Source organism: Pleurodeles waltl, chromosome 3_1 (assembly GCF_031143425.1).
Source record: "Pleurodeles waltl isolate 20211129_DDA chromosome 3_1, aPleWal1.hap1.20221129, whole genome shotgun sequence".
NCBI classification, from domain to species: Eukaryota; Metazoa; Chordata; class Amphibia; order Caudata; family Salamandridae; genus Pleurodeles; species Pleurodeles waltl.
The window spans coordinates 1,148,363,684-1,148,378,514 of record NC_090440.1 but is presented as its reverse complement, the minus strand read 5'-3'; positions in this window follow the sequence as shown (position 1 = coordinate 1,148,378,514).

Here is a 14,831-nt window from a genome sequence, read left to right as displayed (position 1 = left end):
TGTGAGGCAACGTTTTTCTCAGGAGGCATAGGGGAAGGGTGGGTGGTAGAAAATTTGTGGCTGCCTGCAGATTCTAGGACTTTACCTTACAGAAATGCAAGGAAAATGTTTTTAAGCAACATTTGTGATTTCAAGGGGATTGTGAGTGAAGGAAAACTGGTGAGAGCCATGCAAGACCTGCGCCCTTGGACTCCCCTGGTACCAGTATGTTTAAACTAATCCACTACTCACTCTGGTTGGTTTTAGCACTTCCAGAAATTATGATTTCAAAGCATGAATACCTATCAAAGTATCTTAATATTGAAACCAAGCCTTCTGAAGATGAGCCATAAAGCCACTTCACAGCACCACCTGCTTTATGGTCCATTCACACACCATTCACTCACAACACACAACACAGGCCCAATCCAACCAATCACTGCACTCACATCAACTTACAGCTGCCAGACAAAGGCCCATCACATTCATATGCCACAGCACGGAATAAGTTTGAATATATGTTACCACCTGTCGAGTAACCAACTCCTTCCTGAACATTACCGATGGCATGCGTACGGGACCTTTACTAATGACTCCTGTGACAGCCACCTGAGGCTCAGGAAGATGTTGTTCATGCGCCTTTATCTCACTCACTGTGTTCAATCCAACTCCTGCCAGTTAGTAGATATAAGCTAGAGGTGTCCGAAAAATGCCCTGTGAGGCCCATTCATTTAACTCAGTGAGCATATCCACCAATTAAACTAAGGCAGGCATGCTGGGGAATCTTCGTGAAGTTTCCTAAAGAGAACCTCATAAACTATGAAGAAGGGTAGTATTTGGCACACAAGGTAGCCGTGAAAACGTAGCATATGTCCCAGGCACTGTTATGTGCAGTGCTGTGACTAATACACTTATCGTTCAGCAAGTTGAACATCTACTAAGTTCTGACAGAGGATGAAAATGGCAAGCAGGTCAAACACTGACCCACAAGTGTCCTTGTCCTTCAGTGCCTGTGTGGCATAAATGGGTGCAAATCTATAGGTGTAGATGATGTGCTTCTGTACTAACTTTACCCTCTGCCTTCTACCTGTGCAATATCCCTGGGAAAGCACACCTACCAAGTGATACTAATGCCTTCCACCATTAGATACTTGAAGCTCAAGAAAACATGTCTTTCATGCGCCATGAGTGCACTTACCACTAAATCCATCTCCTTCCAGTTTGTGGATGCAAGTTGGGGGTGTCAGAGTATCCCTTGCGAGGCCTATTCCTCGAACTGAGCATGCATTTCTACTGTTGAAAATAAGGTAGACATGATGGTGAATACTACGAAAGGTCTCTTGATTAAAAAGTAAAACAAATATCCTGTGAGTCTCATTCGCCAACACTTCTACTTTTGTTCTGAAAGTGAAGCTACAAGTTGAGTTTGCACACTTTTAAACACGTAGAAATGCTGGTGAATATGTCCCACAAGACATTTGTTTGATTTATTACACTTACTATGGTTCTCGTTGGCAAACATGGTGGTCCTTGTGTAGCATACATAAGTTCCCTAACAAATACTTCCAAATTCAGTCATGCCTATAGCATTTTGCCACTTAGGGTACTCTGTGACAATGTGGCATATGTTCTGTCCACTAGTATGTATAGTGTGGGGACTATAATGCACATTAATCACCGAACAGAACACCTACCACGTTCTGACAGTGGATAAAGGTGTCGAGCAGGCCATAAGGAAGTCAATGATTTCCTGAAGTAGATGAACTAAAATTCTGTGGCTGCTTGCCGAAGGAAATAGTGGCCCATAGACATTAGGTATCCATGCACAGCTATTGAAAAGTTGACCCAATAGCAGCTCCACCTCAGTCAATTTCCCAGAAGTTTGCTTTAAGTGTGATACAACATAAAGCAAGTAGGAAAACACATGCCTGGCTGAGATGGGCACTAGGGACAGTAAACGCGACTCTCCAGCCTCTTTCCCTGCTTCGAGCACACTTTACATTGACAACATGGTCAATCCTTTTTTGGTGTTTTAGGAATGAGATCAGCAAAGTGTCACTCCTGCAGCCTTGCCACATCTGCCAGAACATATGAAGTGGAGGCTGCTGCTTCTGTAGCAGCAGTGAGGCTTTCAATCACAGACAACTGAAAGTCAAGGAAAGACACTAGTTGCCCTGTGGCTGTCTGATGATAAACATATTCATTGTATGTTGCCATTTGGATCAGGTGGGTAAACAGTTTCTTCTACCTAGGGCGAGTTTTACGACACGCACTGTATGGTTGAAAAACCTGATCACTCCACCCACGTACTAATTGTAATCAAGTATACAGGTGGGCTTGTGGACCTCAGCCATCTGACCCCAAACCGTAATGGAGGAAGTGCTCTTATTAATTATAGTGAGCATGTATACATCACGCCTATCCAAGAACTTGACTGCGAGCAGTTCATTGGAATGCAACACAGTACTCTGAGATTTCTGGGACTCCTTGCAAACAAGCTCCTGCAGGAATCCATTGTGGTTACAATGAACTGTACCACAGGCAACAGCTTCCAGCTTTGTAGAGCTCACTGAACAGCTCTACTCCTATACAGAAATTGTCCACATAAAGGTTATAACCTTTGTGAAGGAGTGGCTGGACAAGCTCTCCCATACAATTTTCCCTGTGACCCCTAACATGTGAGGGCAACCTCCAGGGTTTAGCGTGGAGTCCTTCCCTGTATACACTCAAGCTGTACACATAGCTGGAAAAGTCACACACTGCATGTACAGCTTGATGCCTTAGCGAGCTCTTTTGTTCGCAATGCACTGTCTGAACAGTAGCCACCCTTTGTACAGGATCAAGGACTCAGTCTGCTATATTCTTTCCAGGAGTATAGATCTCTGGGAACCTGGCAGACAAATGTTCCACAACAGGCTGAATTTGGAACAACCTATAATAGGCCTGGATGGTCCCGGGGCAATGCAGCAGAATTGTCATTGAAATGCAGCATGTGCTGCAGTAGCAAAAAGTAGCTCTTGTACGGTGCAAAGATGGGGGTTACCCAAACCATGCGAGTCATCCAATAAGACTGCAAGGTGGATTTCTGCACTAACCCCATTTTGAGCATAAGGCCCAAAAGTATCTTCAACTCTGCCACTGAAGTGGGAGTCCACTGGTGTGCCATAGAACGAGGCCCTAGAGTGCCTCCGTGCTCCCTCAGAAATTGTTCTGCATGCACATTTGTTTGCTGCACATTTTGCTGAAGGAAATCAACATCCAAACTGAGATGGACGTAGTCAACTGGCAAAATGTTGGTCTTAATGACTTTACATCCAGCGTAACCAGGAAAAAGTGGAATTTTGGGCTGAACAAAATCGGGGGGCTGCCAAGAGAGCACTCTCTCTGTGCTTGCTGCCGCACGCACCTGCTCTCTGGGTTGGGGTAACCCACTGTTGTCGAGCTGCATCGACTGTGCTTGCAAAGGGAGAACATGAATGTCCTCATTGCCTCCCTCAGAACCAGTGGAAGAGGTGTTTTCAGATGGGACTCCGCCAACTGAACAATCACTCCCAGATTCTGCTCCATTGTCCTCTCCCTCAGATGCTGTCTCAGTATCTGCTGTTTCAGTCTCTGTTCCTGCCTCAGAGCTGTCCTCCATAACCCGAGATAGGGCTTGAGCAGCAGTCATCCAACATGATGCCATCTCTGCTACTGGCTAAATTGACACTCTAAAGCAGTAGCCTACGTAGAAGGCTGATACAGTCACAATATTGTTGGTGGGTGTGATGTGTGCAACAGTAAATGCCAGTCACCTTCGTTTCTTCTCTCAATCAGCAGATTCTCTGAAGACACTGAAAACAACAAAAAAGACTATTACTTCACCTTGCCACATACTGTAGTATAGCCATTTTAGTAATATCTCGAGGCATGTTATTTCAGCATCTGGCCTGCCGCTTGTGTCCTTTAGCCCAGTTACATTTTATTTTGCTTCATTTTCATTATTTCATCATAGGCCACATTCATGGTGCTGTTTTATTTTCTTTATCTAGTTGTTCTTTCGCCTAGAAAAGCATTGTGTTTCTTAGCAAGACATTCTTTTCACTTAGGTGGTCATTACACCTGGTGGACGGTATTAAAGCTGTGGTAATACCGCAAACAGGCCGGCGGACAAAAAAAGGGAATTATGACCGTGGCGGAAACCGCCAACATAGGCAGCCACTTTAACACTCCGACTGCCACGGCGGTACAGACAAGCAGCGCGGCGGTCACCGCCAACAGAAAGGCGGAAGACAAAGTACCCCCCACAGTATCACAACCCGCCAATCCGCCACCTTTTCCGGGGCGGATTCACCGTGGATAAAAACACAGCGGAAACAGCTTTTGCAATGGGAAAACACTCACCTGAATACACTCCACGAGAAAGGAGGACACCATGGAGCCCGAACTACAAATACTCCCTGCCCTTGTCTTGCTGCTCATCTACGATCACCAGCAACGTAGGCGCCGAAGACAAAAGTGAGTACTGCACCCACGACATAGGGGAGGGGGGAGGCAAAAGTCAGGGACACACACACGCAACACCCCCACCCCCAACCCGTCCTCGCACACTACAACACACACACCAATGCAGTTCTAAACAGCACAGTAACAACCCACAACCCCCCCGGAAGAATGCAAAGACAAAACAAAATCAGTTCAAACATTGTAATGTATCAAAATACAGTAACCTACTTTATACAGATAGATATACACTTTCCAAATATATACATCACGATTAGTAGTGCAGGTATGCACATTTCAATGTCCGTGGACCACTGGGCCCATAATGCATGGGCGGGGCCCACACTAGATACCTGTCCACAAACGGAGAGAACACTGCAGGGGCATCAGATAGAAATACAACAGGCACCTCAGGGGGAAGGGAAGGGGGGGCACCTCAGCCGGATTACAGCCAGATCCACAACAGGGCTCCATGCCCATTGATGTATCCTGGTGAGTGCAAAGCCACAGTCTCTCAAGTCTCTACAGTGGGTGGGTTGCCCACTGTACCATCCTGGGGAGTGCAAAGCCACAGTCTCTCAAGTCTCTACAGTGGGTGGGTTGCCCACTGTACCATCCTGGGGAGTGCAAAGCCACAGTCTCTCAAGTCTCTACAGTGGGTGGGTTGCCCACTGTACCATCCTGGGGAGTGCAAAGTCACAGTCTCTCAAGTGGATAACATTCTCCACTGGTTCTGGAGGGGGACTGGTGCCCAGAGTGCTTCATCCTGTGAAGGCGGTGCTTTGCCATGGCGGTGCTTTGCCCTGTTCAGCGGTCTTCACCATGGCGGTCTTTGCCCTGTTCAGCGGTGCTTTGCCATGGCGGTGCTTTGCCCTGTTCAGCGGTCTTTACCATGGCGGTCCTTGCCCTGTTCAGCGGTGCTTTGCCATGGCAGTGCTTTGCCCTGTTCAGCGGTCTTCACCATGTCGGTCTTTGCCCTGTTCAGCGGTGCTTTGCCATGGCGGTGCTTTGCCCTGTTCAGCGGTCTTCACCATGTCGGTCTTTGCCCTGTTCAGCGGTGCTTGCCTTTGCTGTCTCTGACCTGTGCAGTGGTGTGTGGCATTACGGTCCCTCAGTGCCCAGCGGGGCTGTGGCTGCCGGGGCCCTCCAGGTCACTGATGCTGGTGGTTGTCTCCTGAGTGTAGGAGGCTGGACTGGCTTGTAGTGAGTACCAAGGGGTACTTGCACCTTGCACCAGGCCCAGTTATCCCTTATTAGTGTATAGGGTGTATAGCAGCTTAGGCTGATAGATAATGGTAGCTTAGCAGAGCAGCTTAGGCTGAACTAGGAGACGTGTGAAGCTACTACAGTACCACTTAGTGTCATATGCACAATATCATAAGAAAACACAATACACAGTTATACTAAAAATAAAGGTACTTTATTTTCATGACAATATGCCAAAGTATCTTAGAGTGTACCCTCAGTGAGAGGATAGGAAATATACACAAGATATATATACACAATAGCAAAAATATGCAGTATAGTCTTAGAAAACAGTGCAAACAATGTATAGTTACAATAGGATGCAGTGGGGAAACATAGGGATAGGGGCAACACAAACCATATACTCCAAAAGTGGAATGCGAACCACGAATGGACCCCAAACATATGTGACCTTGTAGAGGGTCGCTGGGACTATTAGAAAATAGTGAGAGTTAGAAAAATAACCCTCCCCAAGACCCTGAAAAGTGAGTGCAAAGTGCACTAAAGTTCCCCTAAGGACAAAGAAGTCGTGTTAGAGGAATAATGCAGGAAAGACACAAACCAACAATGCAACAACTGTGGATTTCCAATCTAGGGTACCTGTGGAACAAGGGGACCAAGTCCAAAAGTCACCAGCAAGTCGGAGATGGGCAAATGCCCAGGAAATGCCAGCTGCGGGTGCAAAGAAGCTTCTACTGGACAGAAGAAGCTGAGGTTTCTGCAGGAATGAAAAGGGCTAGAGACTTCCCCTTTGGGGGACGGATCCCTCTCGCCGTGGAGAGTCGTGCAAAAGTGTTTTCCTGCCGAAAGAACGCCAACACGCCTTGCTAGCTGCAAATCGTGCAGGTAGCGTTTTTGGACTCTGCTGTGGCCCTGGAGGGACCAGGAGGTCGCAAATTGGACCAGGAGAGAGAGGGGACGTCGAGCAAGACAAGGAGCCCTCTCTGCAGCAGGTAGCACCCGGAGAAGTGCCAGAAACAGGCACTACAAGGATGCGTGAAACAGTGCTCACCCAAAGTCGCACAAAGGAGTCCCACGTCGCCGGAGACCAACTTAGAAAGTCGTGCAATGCAGGTTAGAGTGCCGTGGACCCAGGCTTGGCTGTGCACAAAGGATTTCCGCCGGAAGTGCACAGGGGCCGGAGTAGCTGCAAAAGTTGCGGTTCCCAGCAATGCAGCCCAGCGAGGTGAGGCAAGGACTTACCTCCACCAAACTTGGACTGAAGAGTCACTGGACTGTGGGGGTCACTTGGACAGAGTCGCTGGATTCGAGGGACCTCGCTCGTCGTGCTGAGAGGAGACCCAAGGGACCGGTAATGCAGCTTTTTGGTGCCTGCGGTTGCAGGGGGAAGATTCCGTCGACCCACGGGAGATTTCTTCGGAGCTTCTGGTGCAGAGAGGAGGCAGACTACCCCCACAGCATGCACAAGCAGGAAAACAGTCGAGAAGGCGGCAGGATCAGCGTTACAGAGTTGCAGTAGTCGTCTTTGCTACTATGTTGCAGGTTTGCAGGCTTCCAGCGCGGTCAGCAGTCGATTCCTTGGCAGAAGGTGAAGAGAGAGATGCAGAGGAACTCGGATGAGCTCTTGCATTCGTTATCTAAAGTTTCCCCAGAGACAGAGACCCTAAATAGCCAGAAAAGAGGGTTTGGCTACCTAGGAGAGAGGATAGGCTACTAACACCTGAAGGAGCCTATCAGAAGGAGTCTCTGACGTCACCTGGTGGCACTGGCCACTCAGAGCAGTCCAGTGTGCCAGCAGCACCTCTGTTTCCAAGATGGCAGAGGTCTGGAGCACACTGGAGGAGCTCTGGACACCTCCCAGGGGAGGTGCAGGTCAGGGGAGTGGTCACTCCCCTTTCCTTTGTCCAGTTTCGCACCAGAGCAGGGCTAAGGGGTCCCCTGAACCGGTGTAGACTGGCTTATGCAGAATTGGGCACATCTGTGCCCAAGAAAGCATTTCCAGAGGCTGGGGGAGGGTACTCCTCCCCTGCCTTCACACCATTTTCCAAAGGGAGAGGGTGTAACACCCTCTCTCAGAGGAAGTCCTTTGTTTTGCCATCCTGGGCCAGGCCTGGCTGGACCCCAGGAGGGCAGATGCCTGTCTGAGGGGTTGGCAGCAGCAGCAGCTGCAGTGAAACCCCAGGAAGGGCAGTTTGGCAGTACCAGGGTCTGTGCTACAGACCACTGGGATCATGGGATTGTGCCAACTATGCCAGGATGGCATAGAGGGGGCAATTCCATGATCATAGACATGTTACATGGCCATATTCGGAGTTACCATTGTGAAGCTACATATAGGTAGTGACCTATATGTAGTGCACGCGTGTAATGGTGTCCCCGCACTCACAAAGTTCAGGGAATTGGCTCTGAACAATGTGGGGGCACCTTGGCTAGTGCCAGGGTGCCCTCACACTAAGTTACTTTGCACCTAACCTTTACCAGGTAAAGGTTAGACATATAGGTGACTTATAAGTTACTTAAGTGCAGTGTAAAATGGCTGTGAAATAACGTGGACGTTATTTCACTCAGGCTGCAGTGGCAGGCCTGTGTAAGAATTGTCAGAGCTCCCTATGGGTGGCAAAAGAAATGCTGCAGCCCATAGGGATCTCCTGGAACCCCAATACCCTGGGTACCTCAGTACCATATACTAGGGAATTATAAGGGTGTTCCAGTAAGCCAATGTAAATTGGTAAAAATGGTCACTAGCCTGTAGGTGACAATTTGGAAAGAAATGAGAGAGCATAACCACTGAGGCTCTGATTAGCAGAGCCTCAGTGAGACAGTTAGTCACTACACAGGTAACACATTCAGGCACACTTATGAGCACTGGGGCCCTGGGTTACCAGGGTCCCAGTGACACATACAACTAAAACAACATATATACAGTGAAAAATGGGGGTAACATGCCAGGCAAGATGGTACTTTCCTACACAACCCCCCCCCCAAACGAAGGACAATAAGACTAGCCATGACCTGATGAGTCTTCATTGTCTAAGTGGAAATATCTGGAGAGTCCATCTGCATTGGAGTGGCTACTCCCAGGTCTATGTTCCACTGTATAGTCCATTCCCTGTAGGGATATGGACCACCTCAACAATTTAGGATTTTCACCTTTCATTTGTTTTAGCCAAAGTAGAGGTTTGTGGTCTGTCTGAACAATGAAGTGAGTGCCAAACAGGTATGGCCTCAACTTCTTCAGTGCCCAGACCACAGCAAAGGCCTCCCTCTCAATGGCAGACCAACGCTTTTCTCTAGGGGTCAACCTCCTACTAATAAAAGCAACAGGTTGATCCTGGCCCTCAGAATTAAGTTGTGATAGGACTGCCCCTACTCCTAATTCAGATGCATCAGTTTGGACATAGAATTTTTTAGAGTAACAAGGGCTTTTCAGGACAGGTGCAGAGCACATGGCCTGCTTCAGCTCCTCAAAAGCTTTCTGACAGTTTGCTGTCCATAATACCTTTTTAGGCATTTTCTTGGATGTGAGGTCATTAAGAGGGGCTGCAATGGAGCCATAGTTCTTAATGAACCTCCTGTAATACCCAGTGAGGCCTAGGAAGGCTCTCACCTGAGTCTGAGTGGTAGGGGGAACCCAATCAATAATTGTTTGGATTTTCCCCTGAAGTGGTGCAATCTGTTCCCCACCAACAAGGTGTCCCAGATAAACCACCTTACCCTGCCCTATCTGGCACTTTGAAGCCTTGATAGTGAGGCCTGCCTTTTGCAGGGCCTCCAAAACTTTCCATAGGTGGACCAGGTGATCATCCCAGCTGGAACTAAAGACAGCTATATCGTCCAAATATGCTGCACTGAAAGCTTCCAGCCCTTGCAGGACTGTGTTCACCAACCTCTGAAAAGTGGCAGGTGCATTTTACAAACCAAAAGGCATTACAGTAAACTGGTAATGTCCTCCAATGGTTGAAAATGCAGTCTTAGGTTTAGCATCTTCTGACAATTTGATCTGCCAATACCCTGCAGTCAAGTCAAAAGTGCTTAGATACTTGGCAGATGCCAGTGTATCTATGAGCTCATCTGCCCTGGGTATAGGGTGAGCATCAGTTTTGGTTACCAAGTTGAGACCTCTATAGTCTACACAAAACCGCATTTCCTTCTTTCCATCTTTGGAATGGGGTTTTGGTACCAGTACCACAGGAGAAGCCCATGGACTGTCAGAGTGCTCAACCACTCCTAGTTCTAACATTTTCTGGACCTCTTGCTTTATGCAGTCCCTGACATGGTCAGGCTGCCTATAGATCTTACTTTTGACAGGCAAGCTGTCTCCAGTATCTATAGTGTGCTCACACCAAGAAGTGGTACCTGGCACAGTAGAGAAGAGTTCAGAGAATTGATCTAGGAGATTTATGCAATTGTCTTTCTGCTCAGCAGTAAGACAATCAGCCAAAACTACACCTTCCACAAGAGCATCTTGTTCTGTGGAAGAGAAGAGATCAGGTAGAGGATCACTGGCTTCTTCCTGTCCCTCATCAGTTGCCATGAGCAGGGTGAGATCAGCCCTGTCATAGTAGGGTTTCAGGCGGTTGACATGGAGCACCCTAAGGGGACTCTTGGCAGTGCCTAAGTCAACTAAATAGGTGACTTCTCCCTTCTTTTCAACAATTGTGTGGGGTCCACTCCATTTATCTTGGAGTGCTCTTGGGGCCACAGGCTCCAAGACCCACACTTTCTGCCCTGGTTGGTACTGAACCAAAACAGCCTTCTGATCATGCCATTGCTTCTGGAGCTCTTGGCTGGCCTGAAGGTTTTTACTGGCCTTTTTCATGTACTCAGCCATCCTTGATCTGAGGCCAAGTACATAATCCACAATATCCTGCTTAGGAGCTTTTAAAGGTTGTTCCCAACCCTCCTTTACAAGTGTGAGTGGACCCCTAACAGGGTGTCCAAAAAGAAGTTCAAAGGGGCTGAAGCCCACTCCTTTCTGGGGTACCTCCCTGTAGGCAAAAAGGAGGCATGGTAGAAGGATATCCCATCTCCTGCGGAGTTTTTCAGGGAGACCCATAATCATGCCTTTGAGAGTTTTATTAAATCTCTCCACCAGTCCATTTGTTTGTGGATGATAGGGTGTTGTGAACTTGTACGTTACACCACACTCCTTCCACATGGCCTTTAAGTATGCAGACATGAAATTGCTTCCCCTGTCTGATACTACTTCCTTTGGGAAGCCCACCCTGGAAAATATTCCCAGGAGGGCCTTTGCCACTGCAGGTGCTGTAGTGGTCCTTAAAGGAATAGCTTCAGGATATCTTGTGTCATGGTCCACTACCACTAAGATGAATCTATTGCCTGAAGCAGTAGGAGGGTCAAGGGGGCCAACTATGTCAACCCCTACCCTTTCAAAGGGAACCCCAACCACAGGCAGTGGAATAAGGGGTGCCTTTGGGGTGCCACCTGTCTTGCCACTGGCTTGACAGGTTTCACAGGACTTACAAAATTCCTTTGTGTCCTCAGACATCCTAGGCCAATGAAACAATGGAACCAGTCTGTCCCAAGTTTTCATTTGACCCAGGTGCCCAGCTAGGGGAATGTCATGTGCCAGGGTTAGGAGGAACTTTCTGTACTCCTGAGGAATCACTAATCTCCTGGCAGCTCCAGGTTTAGGATCCCTATGCTCAGTGTACAAGAGGTTGTCCTCCCAGTAAACTCTGTGAGAGTCACTGACATCCCCATTAGCCTGTTTGACAGCTTGCTGTCTGAGACCCTCTAATGTGGGACAGGTTTGCTGTGCCACACTCAGCTCCTCTCTGGCAGGCCCCCCTTCACCCAAAAGCTCAGCAGTGTCTGCTTCCAGCTCCTCTGGTGTAGGTTCTGCACAGGGAGGGAATTCTTCTTCCTCAGAAGTAGAATCCACTGTAGAGGGAGGGATAGTAGGAAGTGGTTTGCTTCTACTAGCCCTAGCTTTAGGGAGCACTTGGTCTATTGTTCCAGGATCCAAGCTTCCCTGTCCTTTTTGCTTTTTGGCCTGAGCCCTTGTCAAAGCAAAAATATGCCCTGGGATGCCCAGCATTGCTGCATGGGCCTCCAACTCCACATCTGACCAAGCTGATGTCTCCAAATCATTCCCTAATAGACAGTCTACAGGTAAATCTGAAGCTACCACAACTTTCTTTGGACCAGTAACCCCCCCCCCCCAGTTGAGATTTACAACAGCCATGGGGTGGCTAAGTGTGTTGTTGTGAGCATCGGTTACTTGGTACTGGTGACCAAGTAGGTGTTGTTCAGGGTGTACCAGTTTCTCTATGACCATAGTCACACTGGCTCCAGTGTCCCTGTAGGCCTGAACCTCAACACCATTTATTAGGGGTAGCTGCTTGTACTTATCCATATTAAGGGGACAAGCAACTAAGGTGGCTAAATCAATAGCCCCCTCAGAGACTAACACAGCCTCTGTGGCCTCCCTAACAAGGCCAACCCCAACTAAGTTACCAATAGTGAGCCCAGCTACTCCCTTGGATTGGCTATTAGTAGGTTTGCTCCCACCACCACTGCTATTAGTAGGGACACTAGGTGTAGCAGTAGGGGTTGTAGTGGTAGGAGGCTTGGTGCCTTTCTTTGGACAACTGGGATCTGTTGTCCAATGGCCTTTTATTTTACATAAATAGCACCATGGTTTCTTTTCCTTGTTCTGATTAAAAGAGGATTTGGGCCCACCACCCCCACCAGAGTGTTTTTGTGGGCCTGATGAAGACTCATTTTTAGAATTGTCCCCACCCTTGTCAGAAGACTTACCATCCTTCTTTTTGTTGCCATCTTTGTCACCCCCTGTATGAACTTTTCTGTTCACCCTTGTTCTGACCCATTTGTCTGCCTTCTTTCCCAATTCTTGGGGAGAGGTCAGATCAGAGTCCACCAAGTACTGGTGCAACAAATCAGACACACAATTATTAAGAATATGCTCTCTCAGGATCAAGTTATACAGGCTGTCATAATCAGTAACTTTACTGCCATGTAACCACCCCTCCAAGGCCTTCACTGAATGGTCAATGAAATCAACCCAGTCTTGTGAAGACTCCTTTTTGGTCTCTCTGAACTTTATCCTGTATTGTTCAGTGGTTAAGCCATAACCATCCAGGAGTGCATTCTTAAGAACTTGGAAATTATTAGCATCATTTTCTTTCACAGTAAGGAGCCTATCCCTACCTTTTCCACTAAATGATAGCCATAGGACAGCAGCCCACTGCCTTTGAGGGACATCCTGTACAACACAGGCCCTCTCAAGTGCAGCAAACCACTTGTTAATGTCATCCCCCTCCTTATAAGGGGGAACTATCTTGTGCAGATTCCTGGAATCATGCTCTTTTGCAGGATGACTATGGGGAATACTGCTGCTGCCACCATGGGTTTCTAAACCCAGTTTCTGTCTCTCCTTCTCTACTTCTAAAGTCTGTCTATCCAAATCCAGCTGTTGCTTCTTGAGCTTCAGTCTGGTTTGTTCCACTCTCAATCTATTGAGCTCCCTTTCTAACAATCTGTCATCAGGGTGGGTGGGAGGGACATGCCTTGAAACAGAAGTATGGTGAGAATGGACAGAAGGAGACCTGTCCCTTAGAGAGGTCACCCTAACAGCTTGGCTAACAGAAACATCACTACCAGTATGGTGAGAATAAATGCTTTTGCTATGATGTGAGACAACACTATTTGTATGGTGTGGCTCATCATCATTACCAACTATGCTAGACTGTCTAGTAATGGGCAGGCTAGGAAGTTTCTTTCCTGAATCTTTTCCTGGGGGAGTCCCTGGATCAGATTGAGAACCATTAGCTACTTTTTCAACAGATGGGGCACTTCTAGCCTTATCCTGTTCTCTAAGCATGTTAAGTAACAGTTCCAAGGAAGGATTCTTCCCTACACTCAAACCTCTCTCTACACAGAGACTCCTTGCTCCTTTCCAGCTAAGGTGGTCATATGCAAGTTTGGACAGATCAACATTTTGGCCTGTGCCAGACATTTTTAGAGAGAGTTAAAGTGATAGTAAAAGATAAAAAGTTTGTCAGAGCTTTTAGAAAGACAGATAAAAAAAACTTTTAAAACTTTTTAGAACTTTTTAGAAAGTTAGGAGTACTTTTCAGCACTTTAGACAAGAGTGAAAAGAGGAAATGCAAAACTGTTTGGCTATGTGTATATACACTGACCTTGTTTTGTATATTTTTCTCTTATGAAAAGTACAATGACAAGAGTGGTAAGTAGTCTCAAAGCACTTATCCCACCGCTGCACAACCAATGTAGGAGGCTGGACTGGCTTGTAGTGAGTACCAAGGGGTACTTGCACCTTGCACCAGGCCCAGTTATCACTTATTAGTGTATAGGGTGTCTAGCAGCTTAGGCTGATAGATAATGGTAGCTTAGCAGAGCAGCTTAGGCTGAACTAGGAGACGTGTGAAGCTACTACAGTACCACTTAGTGTCATATGCACAATATCATAAGAAAACACAATACACAGTTCTACTAAAAATAAAGGTACTTTATTTTTATGACAATATGCCAAAGTATCTTAGAGTGTACCCTCAGTGAGAGGATAGGAAATATACACAAGATATATATACACAATAGCAAAAATATGCAGTATAGTCTTAGAAAACAGTGCAAACAATGGGCCTGATTCTAACTTTGGAGGACGGTGTTAAACCGTCCCAAAAGTGGCGGATATACCACCTACCGTATTATGAGTTCCATAGGATATAATGGACTCGTAATACGGTAGGTGGTATATCCGCCACTTTTGGGACGGTTTAACACCGTCCTCCAAAGTTAGAATCAGGCCCAATGTATAGTTACAATAGGATGCAATGGGGAAACATAGGGATAGGGGCAACACAAACCATATACTCCAAAAGTGGAATGCGAACCACGAATGGACCCCAAACCTATGTGACCTTGTAGAGGGTTGCTGGGACTATTAGAAAATAGTGAGAGTTAGAAAAATAACCCTCCCCAAGACCCTGAAAAGTGAGTGCAAAGTGCACTAAAGTTCCCCTAAGGACAAAGAAGTCGTGTTAGAGGAATAATGCAGGAAAGACACAAACCAACAATGCAACAACTGTGGATTTCCAATCTAGGGTACCTGTGGAACAAGGGGACCAAGTCCAAAAGTCACCAACAAGTCGGAGATG